General features: G+C 42.9%; 1 protein-coding gene and 1 non-coding gene across 4 annotated transcripts in view; one reads left to right on the plus strand and one right to left on the minus strand.

Moving 5' to 3' along the window:
• The window catches only part of ccdc120a (coiled-coil domain containing 120a), a 39,837-nt gene extending 19,357 nt beyond the window's left edge, over positions 1-20,480 (minus strand). For 2 of the 3 annotated variants that reach the window (XM_085393233.1, XM_085393234.1), the window contains exon 1: positions 1,995-2,215. The gene's annotated coding sequence lies outside the window, so the exon portion shown is untranslated. Of the gene's footprint in view, positions 1-1,994; positions 2,216-20,324 lie in introns of those variants that run through there. The other variant, XM_085393235.1, reaches the window with a different exon arrangement.
• trnae-uuc (transfer RNA glutamic acid (anticodon UUC)) lies at positions 8,082-8,153 on the plus strand. The gene has a single exon. It is a non-coding gene; the product is annotated as a tRNA-Glu (tRNA).
• Positions 20,481-20,814: the final 334 nt, after the last annotated feature.

The raw sequence follows: 20,814 nt of genomic DNA on the forward strand, positions 1-20,814 counted from the left end.
GCAGAGAGAGATGGATGCTCTGTGCGTGTGTGTCCTCTCTCTGCCCTCACACTAAACCAGGAGATCACAGCAGCACTAATCCTGTTATCACGAACACTCTCAGTAGGAACTGAACCACGTCTCAGACCCTCTCCGGTCCAGTACCGGATCGGTGCTGCGTGACCACGGCTTCGGCTGCATTTACATTCATCTCACCAAACTCAGGCAGGAAATCAGAGAAACACGGCGAACATATAAATCACGCTGCCCAGAGTTCACCGATCGTGTCCTCGCAGCAGCAGCGGGTTCACACGAGTCTGTTCCTGCTATTCTGTCCACCCCACCTACACATCAACCATCAACTCTCCTCTAAAAGTCACCAGCAGTCTGAGTACAGCTCAGTCACGGACCGGCTTAAAATTCAGACATCCGCCACACGTTCACCTGCATACAGCTGACTCCTGACGGAGAGTCCAGAAGGACCACAGGTTTGTTCCACACCATGTCACAGCCACAGACGTCCACTAAATAAAGAGAACACACTCATTTGAAACTCTTTAAAGCCCAATTCTTACTGCATAAAGGTGACACAGGAAACGTTTAAACTTGGACGTTTTTACTTTCAAATAAAAATCTGCCCATTTCTAATTCGGTGCCAGGAACAAGCTCCAGTAAAGTCGGAACAAGTTCCCCGCTGTGATTCATCACCTCTCCCTTTTGACACTGCTCGCTGCATGCCTCCCATTCTTCTACTTCAGGTCTCCTTTGTTGCAGTTTTTTGTTTCATAATCCTCCAGCTGGTACAGGTCCGGACTGCAGGCAGGCCGGTTTAGCAGCCGGACAGTTTCCCTTATTCGTGTGCAGAATGCGGTTTGGTTTTTGAGTTACTGAAAAAAGCAACACCTTCTCTAAAAAAAAAAAAAGATTGAAAAAGCTGCACATATTGTTCAGCGTCAATGTTGCCCTCACAGATGTGGTGATACCTGCATCCTTGTGGATGCCGGCTTTGAACTTTGTGCCGATAACAAGTCGGATGAGCTGCTTCCAGCAGGTTTTTGATGGGGCAGCGCGACAGCGTTCACTTTGCCTCCGTCCATCGTTAATGAAAAGAAGGCAGCGGCGTTTCTTCAGATCATTTATGGCTTGTTCCTGAGCACGAGCATTGATTTCCACTTCAGAATCGTGTGTGTCTGTAATGCTGCTTGAAGATCACAGCAAAGGTTTTCAGCTTCGTCTCTGTCAGCAATGAAGTTTTTTAACAATGTCATGAACAGTAGATAATAAAACCCCCAAAGTTTATGAAATGTTACCTTCATGTAGCTTCATTACACATGTTCTAATGAAGGACCTCACCTTACTCTGTGTTTCGTTTTATACCCAGCAGACTTCCTTCCCAGTGTGACCCTCAAGAGACTGGTGTCTCCTCCTGGGATCAAACTGGGGAGCTTTCGCCTGTTAGGTGAACATATAAACCACACAATAGACACTCTTCTCTTTTTACCAATGTTACCTAATTATCTAAAAAAAAAAAAGTAAATAGATTTCTTTAATCTTACTCCAGTCTTCTGTTGCTCCTGTCCCAGCTGTGTGAAACGTCATCAGATTGAAAAGGAACAGTTTTTCCTTAAGAACATTTTTTATGTTCTCCTTGCACAATTTTTAATTAAATGTCGGGTTTAGATAATCAGTATTCTATATTTTGTCTAAATCTCAGCATCAACTGAATAATTAATCTGCTAATTTATTGAGATCTATTAGCTGTTCTGAGACGTTTAAAGGGAGTCAGCACCTTCTCTAAAGAAAGTGCAGACATTTATTTTCATTTAACTTTTTCCATTTTTTTATTCTCTGATTTTCCTACTTTTGTTCTGGCGTTAAAGTTCTTATAATACCGGGACCTTCATCTTTATCAGTTATTTACTTCATAACTTGTTTAACTGCACGAAAGTCCATCCAGGAAAGTAACGAAGGTAAGGCCAGAGGCGAACCAGCAGCGGTGAAAAGGCTGTAAATACCTGCGAGTCTGAACCATCCTGTTTGCAGACCAGGTGTGGTCCAGCTCCAGCTGTCCTCAGGACGGGCACATCCACAACAGGAGCCGAGAAAAGGGAATTAAAACAGCTTCAGTCCCGCGGATCAACCCGCCCGTTTGCCAGTTAAACTCCGCTTTTCTCCTCTCAGCGTCTCTGAGCTCTGACTCGCTCTCTCTGACTCTCAGCTGAGTCCCACCAACAAGCTCTCCGCTGTCACCACCCCTCCACTTCCGCTCTGCCGTGTCAAAATAAAACGACAAAAGGAAGTCGTTTCACATCTCCGCGGGAATTCGATTAAGCGATGACGTATGAACTGCGTACGTCATGAACTGCGTCCATTTACAAATGCGATCGCATTTGTCCGTAACCATCGGGAACCCTCACGTTAACTTTTATCAAGTGGAAAAAAGTTAGCATCCATCCTCCAGCTTCACTGTGCTAATGTGTTTATATTATGCAAACCATAGCTGTGTAGCTAGGACATCATTATATACCAGCTACTCTAAATTCACTAACCCTATAAACGTCACTGCTTTTTAGTTTTCTGTCTTCATTTATGTCGGAAGTGACAGCAGAGCTGTACGTTTTAATTTTTCAGTGAGAACGTGATATATCCTCTTTAGATGGAAACTAGCGAGCTAACTCCCTGCTAACTTCAAACTCAGTTAAACTTCATAAATTCTGTTTTCATGGATGCCTGGATGTTAAACAGTTACCCCTGGTAGAGCAGCCACACTGATCATTTTATTAAAGATGAAAAAATTTAGGCAGTTTTTAACTCTCAGTGACGCCGCAGTGTTCGTTTGGGACCTGAAGCGGAGTTTGGGCGGCTAATTACGTCAGACTTAAGACCGGATAAAAGTCCAACGTACGCTAGCAGCAGCGCCTTATGGCAGCACAGAAGTTTGAGATGTATTTTTAAAAGGTAAGAATTTAAAAACAAGTCTATATGTCATAAGCACTCATTCCAGCTGTATGCTAAGCACGGGAACTATTTGAAGGCTACATGACACACATGGTGACCCCAAATTCTGAACCCTGCTAACACCACACTTACTTAAGGTGTCTGGAACAGGGGAAACATCTCCCAGTTACATTGGCATGTTCTGAATGAAACATACCTCCCACTCCCACTAGAGTCAGTCTGGCAGACAGGTATCCTGAAGCTTAACCCTACTTTTGATTGGAAGGGTGTTTGGATCCCTCTGGGAATCCTGATCAACAACAAATACGCTTAAATTTCATACACAGCATGAATATGACTCCATGTGGACTCAGATGTTTCGGGCACTGGTTTATCTCATGGTAAGAATGGTGACCAGTTTTGTCAGAAAGGTTTTAACACATTTAACGGCAGATAAAAATTCGGTCGCCACCAGGTGCAAACCTTGTTGCCTGGGGTGGTTGATCAGTTTTACTGATGATACTAATCTTAAGCTTTCAAATGAGTGTTTTAAAGTTTAGCAGAGATGATGGAGGATCTTAAAATCTTACTGAAATGAGACCCGGGGATTTACTGAAACATAACCAAACATAAACTAAAGCACAGTGTAAAGCTAAAACAGGGTTTGTACAATTCTACTGAGTTTGAAGCAAGTATGTGGCATTTTTTTATTTATTTATTTATTCCTTTATTCTTGAACTCTCATACGCAGCTTTCCTGTATTTTCTTTAAGTAGTTTTAAGAACTATTTCCCCGGGCTTCTTGAAGGACATTCAAAGCTCTTCTCTGGATGTTGTCTGCCTGTTGTTCTGGTGTCCAGATGACTCCACACTGCTTCAGTAGTGTTGATGTCTGAGCTCTGGTGAGGCCAATCCATGACTGATTGTCGATGTGTCTCGGATCACTCGCATGCTGAAAAATGGAGCTGTTGCTATTCAGATGCTTTCCAAATGGTATTGCACGGTGGATCAAACTCTGAATGTAATTTTCTGCTGACCTCCTCTGTACACACTGCCGACGATTTGAAATCTTTTGAGGACACTGCAAAGTTTTCAGCTAATAGCTGTTTGGAGTCACCTTGTTGTTACAAAAATATAATTTTATACCTGTCAGACCGCCAGTAAGTGCCTAAAGATACAAGTTAAAGTTGGTTGTTTGGTAAGTTGTCTGTTATCTTTAGACAAAATAAATGATATAAATAAAAAGAAATAAAAACATTTGTTCACGTTACATTTATTTTATTCTCATACGAGCTCCATTTTTTCTCCTGCTGTTCCTGACTCTGTCCTGCTGCTCTTATTTTGAAAGTGGCAACATCCTGATGAAGTGCAGCAGATTGAAGGTTTCTTTTCTGCCTCATGAAGGTTTTCTGATTCTAATGTGGGTCTATTTTCATTAAAGACGGGAAGCTGGAGGACTGTATTTTGAGATTGTGAGATCTGCCAAAACTCAAAGATCGATTTCTGCCCCAGAAACACAGAAACATCAGAAATTAACAGATGTGTCAATAAAAACTTAATCAACATAAAATATAAAATCTATTACTGACATTTGGACAGTTTATTTTTTATTAATCTTTTCTATATTCAGGTTTATTTATGAAAAACGCTCATGACAAAAAAAAATCTTTCATTAAAAATAAAAGTAATATGAAAATTTATGTCATTTTCATTGATACTTTATATTATAAACGTTGAAAAATTATGGTGAAAAAACTGAATTACATAAAACTTAACTTTAATTACATAAAAAAATAAAAAAATTACATAAAAAATTAAATAACTACAAGTGTGAAGATCCTAAAAAAAAGCTGTGATGATGACAAATAAAAAAGATTTATTTTATTTAAAAAAGTAAATAAATAAAATTTGAACTTCTTTGTCAAATTGTTACTTTATTTTTACATTTTTCTACAATTTCTTCATGTGATGAAATCCTATTTTGTGTATTGATTGCTGGACATGTGTGAGACTTTTTTATTGAATTAAAATAAATGAATTAAGAGGACAAAGAGCTGATGCTCATCAGAAAACTGTTTCTTTGCTTCCAGCTGTTTTGATAGCGCTGTGCCCACCCCCACCAACATTAGCAGAACAAAAGGCACACACAAACACATAAATCACTGGCATTCTCACACTCAGACAGACAAACACTGAGACTCCTCCTGTAACTGTCTGTTCTCACATTCTCCAGCTCAGCAGGACAGAAGCAGGGAATTCTGGGAAATAAAAACCTCCTGATGTGTACTTACAGACTTCCTGCAGGTCGGCTTTTCTCTCATACACAGATTTTCCCATTTTTCCCACCAAGCGCCTGTCTGGAGCCGGTGCCTCAGCACACTCTCATTATTCATACATAAACAGCCCAGAAGCCACACAAACTGGCTCTACTGTGCTTACTGGTTACACTGGTTAAAGTATTTATGAGCACAGCCACAAACAAGGGTCGCTGACTGAAGTACTGCCCAGTATTTAAACTGTAAAACATGACATCAAGAGCAGCCATCAAAGCTGAGAGGTGATGCTGTACTTTCAATCTGTCTGTCAGACTGAGAAGATCTGAAGCCATGAATCAGCAAGTCTGTGCAGCAACTCACACCCAGCCAAGAAATCAAGCTAGTAAATGATGTAAAAGATATTTACTTCACATTAAAAGCAAGCAGACTCTATCAGATAATTCAAATAACTTAAGGTAAAGCTGCAAGTGCCAAAAACTGCAGTTCCTGTAACGGCCACTTGAGGCTGACCTCAAAAGTGAGTCAGTCCTGTAGTTTAGATCCTACTGCAAAAAATATTTTGCCGTCTATGGATAATTTTTGCCTTCATAACATCCATACAAGCAGAAACAGCCCTAACCAATCTGGCGCCCTAGGCAAGATTTTAGGTGGCGCCCCCCTACATCAGCAGTGTAGTGTAATGTTGTAACAAATAATATTTCTATTAAATAAGCTTTACTTTGCATTTTAATTAACGTGGGATTATTTTTTGTATTTAGAAATAATAGTACCAACTTTTTTTTTTTCAACATTTGTGGCACTGGCGTGGCGCCCCCTGATGGACGGCGCCCTTAGCATTTGCCTATACGGCCTATGCCACGGGCCGGCCCTGCATACAAGGCATGATTTCTTTTTACATTAATCTTCCTGGATCACAGAAAATATAAAAGACACACATTGCTACTGTGTGTTTGTTCTGCAGTCCTGCTTTGAAGCCACCTGTTAGTTGATACTTTACAATCTGGTTGATTAATAAGAAAACCCTGATTTTAGCATAAAACCTCTATATCATCAGGAGCAATCAGACTTTGAAGAGATATTTCCATGAATGGGGCAAATACAGAAGAAGGAAAATGTACTGAATCGAATGACCTGACAGCTTTTAAGCATCAGGGACAACAACCCACCACACAGATGGAGGATATCGCTGCTTCCTGCATTCATACACCAGCGTCTTGTCTCACATGTGGGTGTGCTATTCCTTGTTTGGCAAAGGCATCAGCGGCACAAGTGAAGAAAAGCAGCTCCTTTTATTTTTACCGCCCTCAAACTGCAGATCTGCACTCCCCCTGGAGTTCAAGGAGATTAATTAAATGATTTTAATGATATTTGCATCTGTTTTTTATGACCTCTCTGGTTATTGTGTTCTTCTGCTGTTTTTCTGTTCATTGTTCCCGAAGGTTTTAATCTCACTCAAGCTGCCTGATTAAAAAAACATGAAACATGTCAAAGGCTTTATCAAATGATCAAACGTGATTCTACAGCAGGCTGAAATCTAAAAGTGAAGGACGGTGGTGCAGAGTTAGAGTTAACACTGATTGGAAAAACATGCTTCAGCTGTTTCAGGCCAGCAGTTGATGCTTTAACGTTCACTAACAAGTTTAACAGCTGCTAAAAAACAGCAAAATCTTAAGAAACAGATTAACAGCCATCTTTGTGAAATGACTTTTGTTAGGTTTTAATAAACAATTAGTTCCCCAGTAACTGCACATGTGCCATGAATACTTATTACTTATTACTCACAGCAAGTTTGATGTTTACAGGGTGATTCACAGAGATCGGTCCATAATGAGAACTGCAGAGTCTCTACTTAGCAGTGCGCACACACACACACACACACACACACACACACACACACACACACACACACACACACACACACACGCACACAGGGCTCTGCAACATCATAAATCTGCTCTAGCACTGGTCTGTTACATAACATATTGACATGTCTGTCCAAATGCAGCAATTAGCATGACTTAAACCTGTTAAAATGACGTCTGAATCTGTGTCAGCTCTCCTCGTGTGTTGCCCACAGCATGCAGGAGAAAAAGAAAACCAGAGCTACATTTACACACGTGGAGTTGTATTAATAACACGCTAACTCGTTCAGAGTCCTGCAGTAAAAAGTCTCGGGTCAGCTGTTAAACACAGATTTCAGGTTTTTATGGCAGACTTGCTTTTAATCAGGAAACCTTTATGAAAAACCCACAGTGCCTTTTAATATCAGAATGGTTAGCACTTCTAACAGAAGAAACTGGTTCTCCTTCAGCTACCTCCCATTGATTGAAGCTTTCAGAGAGAAAACATGTTTATATTATGTTATTTTAGTTTCTTGCTCCTTCATCAGGCCTTTTTGTTTTTTAACTAACAAATCTGAGCTGCTTGTGGTAGATTATTGGTGATTATTGAAATGAACTGGCTGGATTTGTGCTTGTAAATCGGCACCTTATTAATAGATTATTTGGACTTTTCATTTGCTTATTTAGGATTCATTCGTTCATACAGGAGTGCGTCTGCTCCTCTCTGTCAGCCCAACAAGACGAAGCTGTAGATCTCACCTTTGGAGGGAATTCGATGTCACCAATCAGGCAAGTCACGCAGCACAAGTATGTCCAGGATCTTTTGTAAGTCTACTGATTCTCGAAGTGAGTCAATTTCTCTTTTGTTTGGTTGACAGTAGTTTTCACACTGAAACACTGGTGCTTAGTGGCTTAATGACAAATCAGATGATTTCCCAGTATCATCTCGTTTGCCGTTAGATTCTCCTGGATGTTAGGTGTCACCGCTTAGAAAATATCTCACACAACAAATAAGTGTTGGCAAGTATTGTTGCACAAACTGCAGCTTGTCCCATATGGTCTAGCGGTTAGGATTCCTGGTTTTCACCCAGGCGGCCCGGGTTCGACTCCCGGTATGGGAACCCCCTTTTTCCTCGAGTTTTTACCCAAATTTGCTGTGCAAGAAACTGCACAATCAGAATCAGAGACACTTTATTTATCCCCAAGGGGCAATTAAGATACAAATAATGACAATGACAATAAAAAGCTCTAAGTCTCTTATTTCAGTGAATATGGCGTCACTTTGGAATAACCTTTGTCGTAAGGTGCTGTTCACCACTCGGTGGGTATAAAGGGGCCCTTAACTGTTCTTTGCTCTGTAGGCTGTTTCAAGCAGCTCTAAAAACCAGGACTGGGGGTACATCTTTAGTCCCCCCAGGGATCAAAATAATTTAGCAGATCTAGGCTCATGTGGACCAGAGGTGGCCAATCCCCTTCACCCCTGCTGGGAAATCACATGTTGCTTTGTTGAGCCAAACAGTCAGAGATAGTTTAGCCACACTCTTAGTAAACTCTGTTTATAGTGTGGCTGACAGAGCTAAGCTAGCTGATGTTGACTAACTAGCACAATGGAGGTGATTCGGAGCAACATGGCAGTGAGAAAGTAAACAATATTTGGCCACTTTAAGCAACTGTTGGTGAAATAACAACACAAAGTGGGCGGGACTTGAGGTAAACATCTTAACTTTCAGGTCAGCAACTTGAGCAACTACCACTGAGAGTGAAGAACACCACTGACTGACATTAGACGGTTTTCTACTGATTTTTCTTGACTTTAACCACAAAATTATTTTTTCCCTCCCCAATTTTAACACCCCTGCCACTCTAACCTGATGCTTTTTATTGCTGTTAATGATGAGATAAAAACAAGTAAGCAACTTTTTGCTTCCTGTAGAAGAATCTTAAGCGTTACACTGAATTGTATTATTGCTTTTCGACGGTCTGTCAAAGTTGAACTGAGCATGTTTCTAACAGGAAAAGTCAGATGACACTGTTGGATAAAGGTGGTTTATGGGGAGCTGTGGTTAAGTTGGTCCATTGGAGAATCAACACAGTGGAATTTGGCACCGACCAATCAGGGCAGCTGCTGAGAGCCGGCTTCTAATTCAGGAGCAGAGAGAGTATTCATTAAACACAGAGACAGAGAGAGATAAACACCGGCTTCACTGCGGAGATTTCAAATACTTTGAGCGTCTAAATACAGAACGTGGATGAGAAACTGGATTCACACAGAGGGTACAGAGGGCACACATGCAGATGCTGTGGGAAGGAGGAGCCGTGACCTCACACTAACTGTAGAAATGCTGTAATCAGTGTCACTCTGTGGTTTTTGGTATTTAAAAGCATTTTTATTTATAAACTCTTTGCACAGCTTTAGTGTCTCCTGCATGAAGCAGATGGACCTCATTTGCTTTGAGCGCTACATTTCTGTCTGTGAAGGTCAGGTCATCATAGTACTACATTTCCCATAACACACCTGAGGCTCCCTGCACTAACTGGGGTCAGAGAGGGCGAGGTGATGCAGCCACTGCCCCCTGCTGGAAATGCACACACACTGCACACTGGTGACAGGACGCGACCCTCATCTTTTTTCCCCACGAGGGTCTCTGTTTTGTTGTGTCTGACACCGCCGGGGGTAGAAAATAAGAGCGGGCGAGAGACTCTGACCCAGAGGGAGAGAGAGAGAACTTCAAACAGCTGATGTTTAGATGAGATATGAAACTGCAGATAAAACAGCAGACCAGTGTACTTCAGTGTGTGTGTGTGTTGTTTTTGTTTCTTCAGATGAATCTGCTCTGATATCAGAATAGATAAAAGTGTGATTTTATAAAACTAATTTTCTCCAAATTCCATTTCTCATAGTGTATGTTTGAGGTATATTTTATTTTATTTATATTTATTTAACACAATTCAGTGGCTACATCTGAACTTCAAGGATAGAAACAAAATATCGATCATATCTCACTACTATCAATCCAATATCAATACCAGCGTTGGTATCAATAGTATAGATATTTGGAGTAATTGATTTGGACCCATCTAGCCCCCCTTTAGTAGCTAATGCCCGAGTACCAAAAACTGCAGTTCCGCCTTTGGCCGCTTGAGGCAGACTCCAAAACCAAATAAGTTGTCTTAGGTTCCCAGGTTAAAATGTCCAATGTTACAGCAGAGATAAGCCTATCACAGCTATCATAGATTGAGAAGCCGGGTACATCCCGCAGACAGGTCGCTGTTCACGCCAATGTTCAATTTAGAAGCACAAATGAACGTAACGCCATGTACGTCTTTGAACTCCAGGAGGACGCCAGAGTTCACAGAAAAGAAGCTGCATGCAAAAAAAGTCCAGCCTGGATTCGAACTCAGGACCTTCGTGGTGTGAGGTGCTAGCGCTAACCACCGGACCAGCATGCTGCAGATTTAATTAGCTTAGCTTGGATTTTATAGACCAACACTATAATATGTGTATAAAGAGGATGCTAAATATGAAGTATGCAATGAAAAAATGTAACTGTCCAGATCTGTAGTTGAGGAATTGCTGGAATGAACATGCTGACCGGGAGAGTCCCAGGCGTTCACACTGGCCAAGGAAGAGATTTAATATGCTTCTGATCTACGAACGCCTGCACCGTCCTTCTGACAGGGCCACAGGGCGGGGTGCTGCTGCAAGAATGGCACAAATACAGCTTGGAGCATTTCATCTCTGTCGAGTCAGATTTGCACCACGAGTAATCAGATCAGAGGTGGTGCTCCTGGTCCATGCAAGTCTGCAGGAACAGCTGGGACACGCAGCCTGCCAACAGCCCACCCGGCCTCGGTCAGCATCAGGCAGTCACGGCAGGGTGACATTGACGCTGTGCATACACTGCTTTATTGTGTTCTGAGAATTCAGTAAACTGAAGCAGTGATGAGTTGTACAAGCGAGACAAGTTAGCAATGACTAAAACCAAACTTCACCAAATATGTTCGGGTTTTCTACTCAAACAATTTGCTGAGAAATGGATAAAAAAACACACTTGACGTCTCATGACATAAAATCTGTTTCTTTTTTTTGCTACAGAGCTTGAACTGAAGAGATATATAACTTGTGATGATAAAGAAAAAGTATCTGAGGCCGTCCTCCGAGCACGTTTGACCCAAGAAACTGAAAAACTGATCCAGGACCTGTGATTGTGTTACTTTCAGGTCAACCTGTAACCTCACCAGCAGCAGCACAGAGACAGAGGCTGAGCTCTCTGATTGGACGTGTGTCACAGCAGGGGTCTCGGGGAGTTGTAAATGGTCTTCTGTGTCAATCCGTGGCTCCGCCCTCTGAGCTGCTGTATGTGCGATGTCACTGCGACATCACCTGAACGCCACGCTGTATCGTTCAGCGGATAAAACCAGGACACTAACTCTGAATCTGAAAAGAGTCTTTAAAAAGGTCTGACCCCGTCAGGCAGAGGTGTCCTCACTACCACGGTTTTTAAACTGAAATTTATCCACACACACACACACACACACACACACACACACACACAGAAACACACACACACAGACAGTGCCTGGGGGTTGAAAGGTTATTGGCTGCCTGGCTGGATCTCTCAACCAATCCACTGCGAGTATTCAGAGTTGGGATTTTGTGCATTGTTGCTGTGCAGAGAATCAGCAGCGTGACCTACATTCATCCTCGACACACACACACAAACACACGCACTGTAAGAAACACACACACAGGTGCTGAGTGTGTGAATCAGTGTGTGTTTGGCTCAAAGGCACAGAGGCACCAGCTTCATCAATACTACATGTGTGTATTCTCTGGAGGGCGCGTGTGTTGTTGTGTCTCTGTGAGGGCCGGGCTGAGCTGCGGGACGCGTCCTTCACAAAGCCGAGCAGCATCCAAACCTCCTCGCTCTCTGAGATCATCACATGGCTTTAATGCTGATACAGGCAGGGACACGACGGCGTTAACTAGAGCGCCGTGCACACACAATTCTCCGATCAGTTCAACAGGAGAGACAAAGGAAACACGGAGGAGACGGTTTCTGTTGGGATGAAATCATCCCATCCAGCGTCTGTTTTCCCAAAAAAACATTCCTGCACCAAACGCTGCTTCCCGTCAGCGAGAAAAGACTCGGATCTATAAAACAAATCCAATAAAATCTGAGACATCTTCGTGTTGAACTGAAGCCAGCAGAGCCGTCTCAGTGCCGCTGCTTTTCTCTCCATCTGTCAGCACTGTCATCCGGTTTGAATAACCTTTATTGAACTGCCGGAGCGCGCGTGGGCTCGGTGCTGAAGCTGACAAACTCAGGGACAAACTCCTGCCCCTCCAAGCTGCTCTCACACATGCACTGCTGCCCTGAATCTTCCTGAATTAACTTTCTGTTCATTTTGACCCAAAATATTTTGATTTTAAACCTGCATCATCTGCTCCCGGGAGAACCAGACTCACCACGGTGTTTCCTTGAAGCTTGAAGGCTCTTTAAATCTTGCTGAAGCTTTGGGAAAGGCTGAGCTCTGCTGATCCTAACAGGACTTGAGTGTGGAGTCTGTCAGCACTGTCACTGGGTCTTATTGGTATTTTGACACCTGGAACATCGGCAGGGTTTAAGGATAAATGACGGTGATGTCCTCATGAGTGGGTGTAGTAGTAGAAGACGTTGCCTGCCAGAAACTTAAAGATACTGGTGAAGGCAAAGTTTAGCTAAATCTAATTGGGCTAGTGAGGAGAAGAGGCGCTGCTCTTCTCTCCATCTGTCAACACGCTCATCCAGTTTGAATTAGCTTTATTGCATCTTTCAGGACAGCATGGAGGACAAACTTCTGCTTCCCGTCTGGCTCACACATGCTACATGCTAATCTAAAATAAACACATGGAAACAACTAAAATTAATAATTGGGGGACGCGTTGAAATGACAGCGTAGTAAAGCGAGTGCTTCACTGAAACCTGCACCTTTCTGGGCAAACACGGGGTCTAACTCTTGCCCCTCTTGGCTCACACATGCACTGCAGCCCTGACCTCTTCTAGAGACTACCTGACATATGATCACATATTAAACTGCCTTTAACACATCTGATATTTGCCCATGTGAGAACAGTGCAGGTAAGACAGATCCACACACAGGAAGAACCTCTACTCTGACCATGCTTGAGACAAGACAAGAGATTCTGCACGTGAGAGAGGAAAACGGAAAACAGCCACAGATACAAACATGAAGCCTGAGAAATGTTCTTCACTGCTGCCTGCGGCTGACAGCGATGAAGGCGTGAGCTGGGGATAGAAGAAGGAGCAACAGCAAAGAGATGAATACCATCACACCTGCAGATCGCTCAGTAACAGCCGAGGACTTCTGGTTTGTGAAGTCCTGATCGCATTCAGAGCAGTTTACTTGTTACCCATCACTCTGCAGCACACATTCACTCTGCAGCACATATTCAAACTGAATATAAGAAACAAACACAGGCACAGTCATGACTTCAAAACCTCAAGCTGAAAATTTTTCTCAGCTTTTACTGTGGACGTGATTAATGCTGCACTCTCATTGCGGCTGACCCTAAAGCATACCAAACCTTATTGTCTTTCTTGGGATTAATGAGGACCATAATTTAGAGCACAAACCTCGTGTCGTAATAAATAAGAGTTGAAACAAGCGACTTGGACCATAAACTAGACCAAAAGAATTTACTGAGTTCAAAGAGACCAGGGAAGCTGCAGGGTCTTTTTTGCATGGACTTCAATACAATCAAACTTCTTTTTACAACCAGACAAGTCGCCCCCTGCTGGTCATTGGAAAGAAGGCAGGTTCAATGCACTTCCACGTGACCTTCACTTTTCACACTACGTGCACCTTCGATCAGCTGATGAGTGTTTCCGTATCCCCGCCTATCACCGTAACCTTCTGCATCATTTGCTCCTTTCTCCCCGCGTGTCCTTGCATTATAATCAATAATGTAATCAACGAAACAGCATTTAATCTCAAACCAGATGTTTGCAGATGTTCTACATTAGCGGTCCCCAACCTTTTTTGCGCCACAGACCAGTTTATGTCCGACAATATTTTCATGGACCGGCGTTTAAGGTGTCGCGGATAAATACAACAAAATAAAACCAGTACAGGCACCAAAAAAAGGAGATTTATTCATAACACACAGGAAAAGACCCAGGGAAACCGAGTTAACTGTAAAGATGGTAAAAACCCTGAAAACCATCAATTTCACACCCGAGCCTGAACTCTCGCGGCCTGGTACCAAACGACTCACTGACTGGCCTGGGATTGGGGACCACTCTTCTACATGACTATATGCTTTATGCATCTGAAACATCTGTGGTGTCCGAGTGAATTGGTGACATCTGGAAGGACAGGAAGCAGAGGATCTGACATCACTTCCTGTTTAAATAAACTAAGGCCATCTTATTGAATCTCTCTGAGCAACATATCAGTTCACACAGAAACGACTGCAAAGCATCAAAAAGGAACTTTAAACAGGATAAAAAGGTTAAAGGTCAAATAAAGAGAAGGTAAAGGAAGCTCGGTTAGGCGAGTCATGTCAGCTCATGTTCCACACTGACCCATGTTCATGAACTTTGGGTAATGACTGAAAGAATAAAACCACAAGTATAACTCTCTCCAGCCACCTGCGCGGGGTGCCCGCGGCTGATTTAGGACTCTCAGGAGGGATTACACTTGCCGCTGAGCCGGGAGTGGCAGGGGATCCCCTAAGAGGAGCTGAAGGAGGCTACTAGAGAGAGAGAGAGAGAGAGAGAGGAGCCTGAGTGCCTCGGCTCCCTCGATGCCGCCATGAGCCTGAAACGGAATAAGCTGCTTTACTAAAACAGAGAGAGGAGGAAAGAAAGAGTGAAAAGTAGTGAAAAAAGGAGCAAAACAGCAAAACGGAAAGAAAAAAACAAGTGTAAAGAAATTAAAAAGCAAAGTATACAAAGAAAAATCAATAAAAGAAGAAAAATAGAAAAATCAAGGAAACAGGAACAAACATGCAAAAGAAAGTTTGAAAGAAGCCACAAAAAAAATTAAGAAAGAGGAAAAGCAAAATATATAAAGAAGAAAAAGATCTAAACAAAAGCAAGAAAGAATTGGGTGAAATTTTATTCTATGGCTCTATGCTGCAAAGTCTCTGCATCACTTTGCTCTGACAGCTTCTTGTCGGTGAAAAACAAACGCAGAAGCCTCGAGCTGCCTGCTTTCTGCTGACTGTCTCCAGCAGAAGCTTCAAGGCTCTCCTAAAACAAGCACACAGCTGAAGGCTGGTTCAGCTGACCCTAACCGGACTCGAACGTGGACACACCGACCTCTGTGCAGGTGCAAACGCCCGTCAGAGTGATCAGACTCAGACTTGGTGTTCTGCAGGACCGGCTCCACATGCAGCCTGAAGGTCCTCATTAATACAGTAAACATGGGCCGTGAGTCTGAGAGAAAAATCTGAATTCATCAGATTTAATGTTCAGCTCTGACCAGCACGTTAAATCCTCTAATCCTCCTCTCTCTCTCTCTCTCTCAGTTTTAATTTGCTTTATGGAGCGAGCACAGAAACAGACAAACAGCAGAAGAAGAGAGTTCAAACTCCAGGAAACACACACCAACGATTACCACACACTAGTGATGGGATTTCCGGCTCTTTTTAGAGAGCCGGCTCTTTCGGCTCCGAACCGGCTCTTCAGGTTGTTTTGTTGCTTTAATTAATTTATTATTAACAATAATATAAAATTATGCACAAAAAGAATTACTAACGTAAAACAAAGTGGTTTTATTTATATATGTTTATATATAAATATATGCGGTGGCCCCTAGAGACAAAACACGTACAAACTCCAAAACACATTTCTAGCATGAACTGAACTTCCAAAGCAGAGCTACTAGATCACTTAAATTACACAATTGAAAGCATGTGTGTATTGTTTGTGTATTTATACACAGGCACTCATATATATTCAAATAATTTAAAAAAAAGTTCATTTACCTGTTACTACCACACACCAAATCCGGTCGCTGGTACTTGCTGGCTTGTGTAGCCACAAGATACCAAAAGCTCCACACTGCGCCCAGCATCCTGGAGCACTTCTGTTGTCTTTTGTACGTGTTTTGAGTTTTTATGTGCTTCTGAGTTTTTACATGCTTCGGAGTTTGTACGTGTTTTGGAGTTTGCACATGCATCAGAGTTCGTACGTGATTTGAAGTTTGTATGTGCTTTGTCTGTAGGGGCCACCGTAAATATACTTTTATTTATTCACTCCACATAAAATGTAATAAATAAATCATATAATACAAAAATCAACTATTCACATTTCAACTTTTAACTATTTAAATTTTCAGCTTTTTCCTTTTACAAATTTAAAGTGAAAACAACACAAAACACTGCAAACCACAACACAATTAAATATAAATTAAAATATCAAAACAAAAAGAACATGCATATTCTCTGTCATATGGGCCTGGATGAATAAACTTTCTGAATCCTTTATCATCTGCAACCGAAAATAGTTGTGGATGATTACTATACCTTTCTAATGTCACGTTTTTGTCCCTGGCTCTCTTTCTCTCTCTCTCTCTCTCCCTCTGGCTCTGTTCCTGCTACTGAGTGTAACTACCGCCCCTCCCCCCTCTGCCCAGCGTAAAGCACAAGGCTCACGTGCAGGCGAGAGAGAGAGGGTGAGAGAAAGAAAAAGAAAAAAAAACCCACGTGACGGCTCGCGATAAGGAGCCGGCTCGCGTCGTTCACGTCAAAGAGTCGGCTCTAAGAGCCATTTCGTTCGCGAACGACCCATCACTACCACACACACATACACACAAACATCCATCTGCTCCTGCAGCAAAACAACAAGTCTGTCCCCCTCAGCTCCCATTATCCTGCTCTCAGAAATAAGCGTCCTGCACACATCTCAGCCTGCTACCAACACTTCTACACAACACTACACTGCTGCAACGCTTTTCCATCCACGAAACAAGATAAAGTCGCTTACTCGGTGTCACAGTCAATCTGCAAACTCGTAAACGTGTAGTGAGCCAGCTGGAATCACCAGGATTTCCCCACTGATTACTCAAAATGTGATCTAATGTCATCTGTAAAAGCTGAACACAGCCACTGTCACGCCGCCTGTGAGTGGACTCAACATGTTTATGCCTCAGCATCGGAGCCCGTAGTGATGACAAAATCAGGACAACAGGGCGGAGTGCTGCGTGATCATGCAGGCCGGTTTTTGTCTTTGTTGTCTCCGTTACTGTTTGTTTGCTTGTTTCACTGACATTTTGTGTCTTAAAGGCAGAAGCAGAGATGAGGTCTACACATTAGCTGAGGCTAGAAGTCCTACATGAGCTGGATGTATATGCAGTAATGTTAACATGCATGTCCCTGTTATGTGGTGCTAACAGCAGAAAGTATCAAGGCCCAGTACAGTGATTTGAATAGTTTCCCCCATTATAACAACTCTAAGAGGTGTAATTTTTTTCTTTACCTCTCATACACCTGTGTAATTAAGCTAGGGAGCATGGCTAATCACTGTTCACATAGCTATATTGCAGCTAGCTGGAGGTGCTGCATGGAGCCTGTTCACTGCAGTTTTAATGCATTTATTGTACAAACATAGTGTCCTGCTGTGTGGTACAGTTCATCCAAAGCATTTATGCTTCATTTTTGGTTAATTAGAACTAATTAACGGTTATCTCTGCATCGTACGCGTACAGTTTGTTGACGCAGCTTGCTAATTAAGCTAACTAGTTTTAGCTAATAGCTTCACTCCACCCTGTGGTGTAAATATGGTAACTTCCTGCCCTAAAAGACCAACATGATCTCAACCAGTAACACTGAGGTTTCAAAATCCGGATTCCAGAACTAATGGTAATTCAAAGGTGGCTACGTCCATCTTTTATATACAGTATATGGGGAGTTATTTGCTTTTAGAGCTAGCCTCATGTGTTGCTCGAGGAACTGCAGTTCATGTTTCTGATGTGGAGGTTGCAGCTTGTAGCTGACTAAACACACAGTTTTTTAAAAGGAATAAAGCTCCATTAGCAGCTACAGCCTCTGTTAGAGTTTACTGAAAACTTTGATTTGTTCCTTTCAGTTTATCGACATTTCTAGGATGTGTTAATTGAACAGAGCTCTCCAGGTCATGCCTCAGCATGTCAGTTGTGTTAAGGTCAGGCTTTCTTCTTCACTCTGGTTTTTGTTTCATTGTGGGCTTCAGCTCGTGCCTAAGCTTCAGGAGGAGTCTAATCCACTTCTGAGCCGCTTGAGTTAATGTGAGAAAATCTCCTCAGATTAAATTAATCTGCTTCAACACTCATTGAGTTTTTTCCTCACATCGGATGAATGAAGTCACCGAGCTGCTCCTGAACTCATTGCTGGACTTCTGATCTCAGTTTTACATCAACACTGAAGCAGGACACTGTTTCTTTGCTTGTTTGTAATAAACGTTAATAAAGAGTCTGGGAAAAAATATCTGCAGCACGGATCTACCTCCTCTCTGATTGGTCTATTTGGTTTTAATTTATACTCTGAACAAACCAGGAACACATCAGGACATCTAACTGACATGACTTTGGTTTTCCTTCAGTTTGGTGACATTTTTGTTCATCCTCAGGATGCACAGATTTGTGTTCAGGCAGACAAACCAGTATTTGTGTCTATATGTGGACCAGCCCTGCTTACAGTGGCTCCCCGAAGGCTCATTTTGAGCCTCACACAAGGCAGGACAGCAAGAATAGCTGTGTGTGTGTGTGTGTGTGTGTGTGTGTGTGTGTGTGTGTGTGTGTGTGTGTGTGTGTGTGTGTGTGTGTGTGTGTGTGTGTCCGTCCCAAAGCGACTGCACAGGGAGCACATCCGAGGGAGGAAAAATAAGGGAAAAGAAAGAAGGAGGTCAAAATAATGGTTCTACCGCCATCACAGCCGTGGGGGCTCCGCCCACCTGCAGTACTGTAGAGAGTACTAGTAACGCCATTGGATGAGAGCATGAAGGAGAAAGTACTTTACAGAGGTGCAGTTTTCATGTACTTCTAAGTATTTCTGTGTTAGGACGGTTTCTGCTGCAACTTCATTATATTTCAGATGCAAATGTTTGTACTCCGTAAAAATTTATTTTAAAGCTTTCATAACTTTTTCTTATTTTGCACATTTTATGATATAGTTCTGTTTGAATTATTACTGTATTTATTGCAGAGTTATGGCAGCTGACTCTCAGTATTGTAGACATATATGGCAGATAACAGATTTTACCAAAGTAACAAATAATAAAACTAAAGATATTTTCTTCAGAATTATTTTTTAATTTAGTTTTGGTTAACTAAAATAACTTTTGGAGTAATTCAGGTTTTTTGCGTGTGTCACATTTTAATTTAGATATTCAAAGCGAGGCCCTATCATGATTTTGTCTTTATGTCCTTATGGCTTAAAGCACATCCAGCTCCTTTCAGGGGCTGTAATTTACAAAGCAAATATCATGTTTTATTTATTAAGACCTAAAGCTAGTGATACAGCCAATAAACTCATCAAGAATGTGTTTGCTGGGCTCGTAGATCAGGTAGGAAGTGGAGAAGTTTTCTCATAGACTTCTATTCCATTGAAACCAGGTAAGTCGCCCCCTACTCGCGAGAATGTATGTTTAAGACAGGGACTGGTTTCAAGAGAAAACAGGAGATGAACCCCGACATATATGTACAAACATGCATATACCACACACACACACACACACACACACACACACACACACACACACACACACACACACACACACACTATACCCTGGGTCTGTCCGTCAAGTCAGTGTTTTATGATCCTGAGCAGGAAAACTGGGAAAACCCTCCAACCTTTCATTAGATAATTATTAATAAATAATTACAAACCGATATGTAACATCGCGCGCAGGAGCAGCAGCGACGGCAGCACGTGGCGCTGGGTGTGACGCGCAGCCACAACAACAACACTGCTGTCAGATCTCATCATCGCAGCGGCTTCGGTGTTAAAATCAGCCTCACTCAGGATTTTTCTGTCTCTGCGGAAAAACCTGGCACAGCTGCAGAGCACACCTCCGAGCCCGGCCCAGCCTTCCTCCCGCCGCCGCCCTCTGAACTGTGACCCGATTTGTTAAAGAGAGGCTAGGTGGACTCGCGGCACCGCCTCGTGCAGCTCGGCTGCAGCCCGCAGACATGCAGACTAAAAACAGCGATTTTTTGAATGGAGTCTGGCGGAGCGGCGGGGAGCCAGCCGGGGCCGTGTGCGCAGGCGGGTGACAGAGCTCCTACCTGCTGGCCTGACCCTTTACCTGCAGCTCCTCCGTCACAACGTCCAGGTGCCGCTCAGCTGATTGTCTCCCGCTGCGGCTCGCGCTCAGCCTCACATCAGCTGGACTCTGCGCGCCGATTGATGACGCCGACGGTCGCCTCGCGCGTGCAGCGATCCGATCAGTCATGTAGGGTCGACACTCTGTTCATCACTCTTCATCCTCCTCCTCGACACGGCGGCCACTCTCTGTGCTCAGTGAAGCTCCATCAGCAGCAGCAGCACGAGGCGCGCTCACGACGCCAGCACCATGCGGCGGGCATGCGCACGCCCTCGCCCGACTCCAGCAGGAGGTCCCTTCATGTTTCACAACGCGACGTGTCTGTGAAGGTTCTCAGTCATCCAGGTCATCGTAGTCTAAGGAGCTTGGAAAGAGAAGCCTCTGGACTTCTTTAAGTTTATGTTTCACCTCCCATCCGCGACGATAATCAGAGGAAACTGTATCTGATGTAGAGCCATCCGCACACCTACAT

Source organism: Rhamphochromis longiceps, linkage group LG20, assembly GCF_057381845.1.
Source record: "Rhamphochromis longiceps isolate RC_006_pf linkage group LG20, R_longiceps_female_GT1.1, whole genome shotgun sequence".
Taxonomy (NCBI): Eukaryota; Metazoa; Chordata; class Actinopteri; order Cichliformes; family Cichlidae; genus Rhamphochromis; species Rhamphochromis longiceps.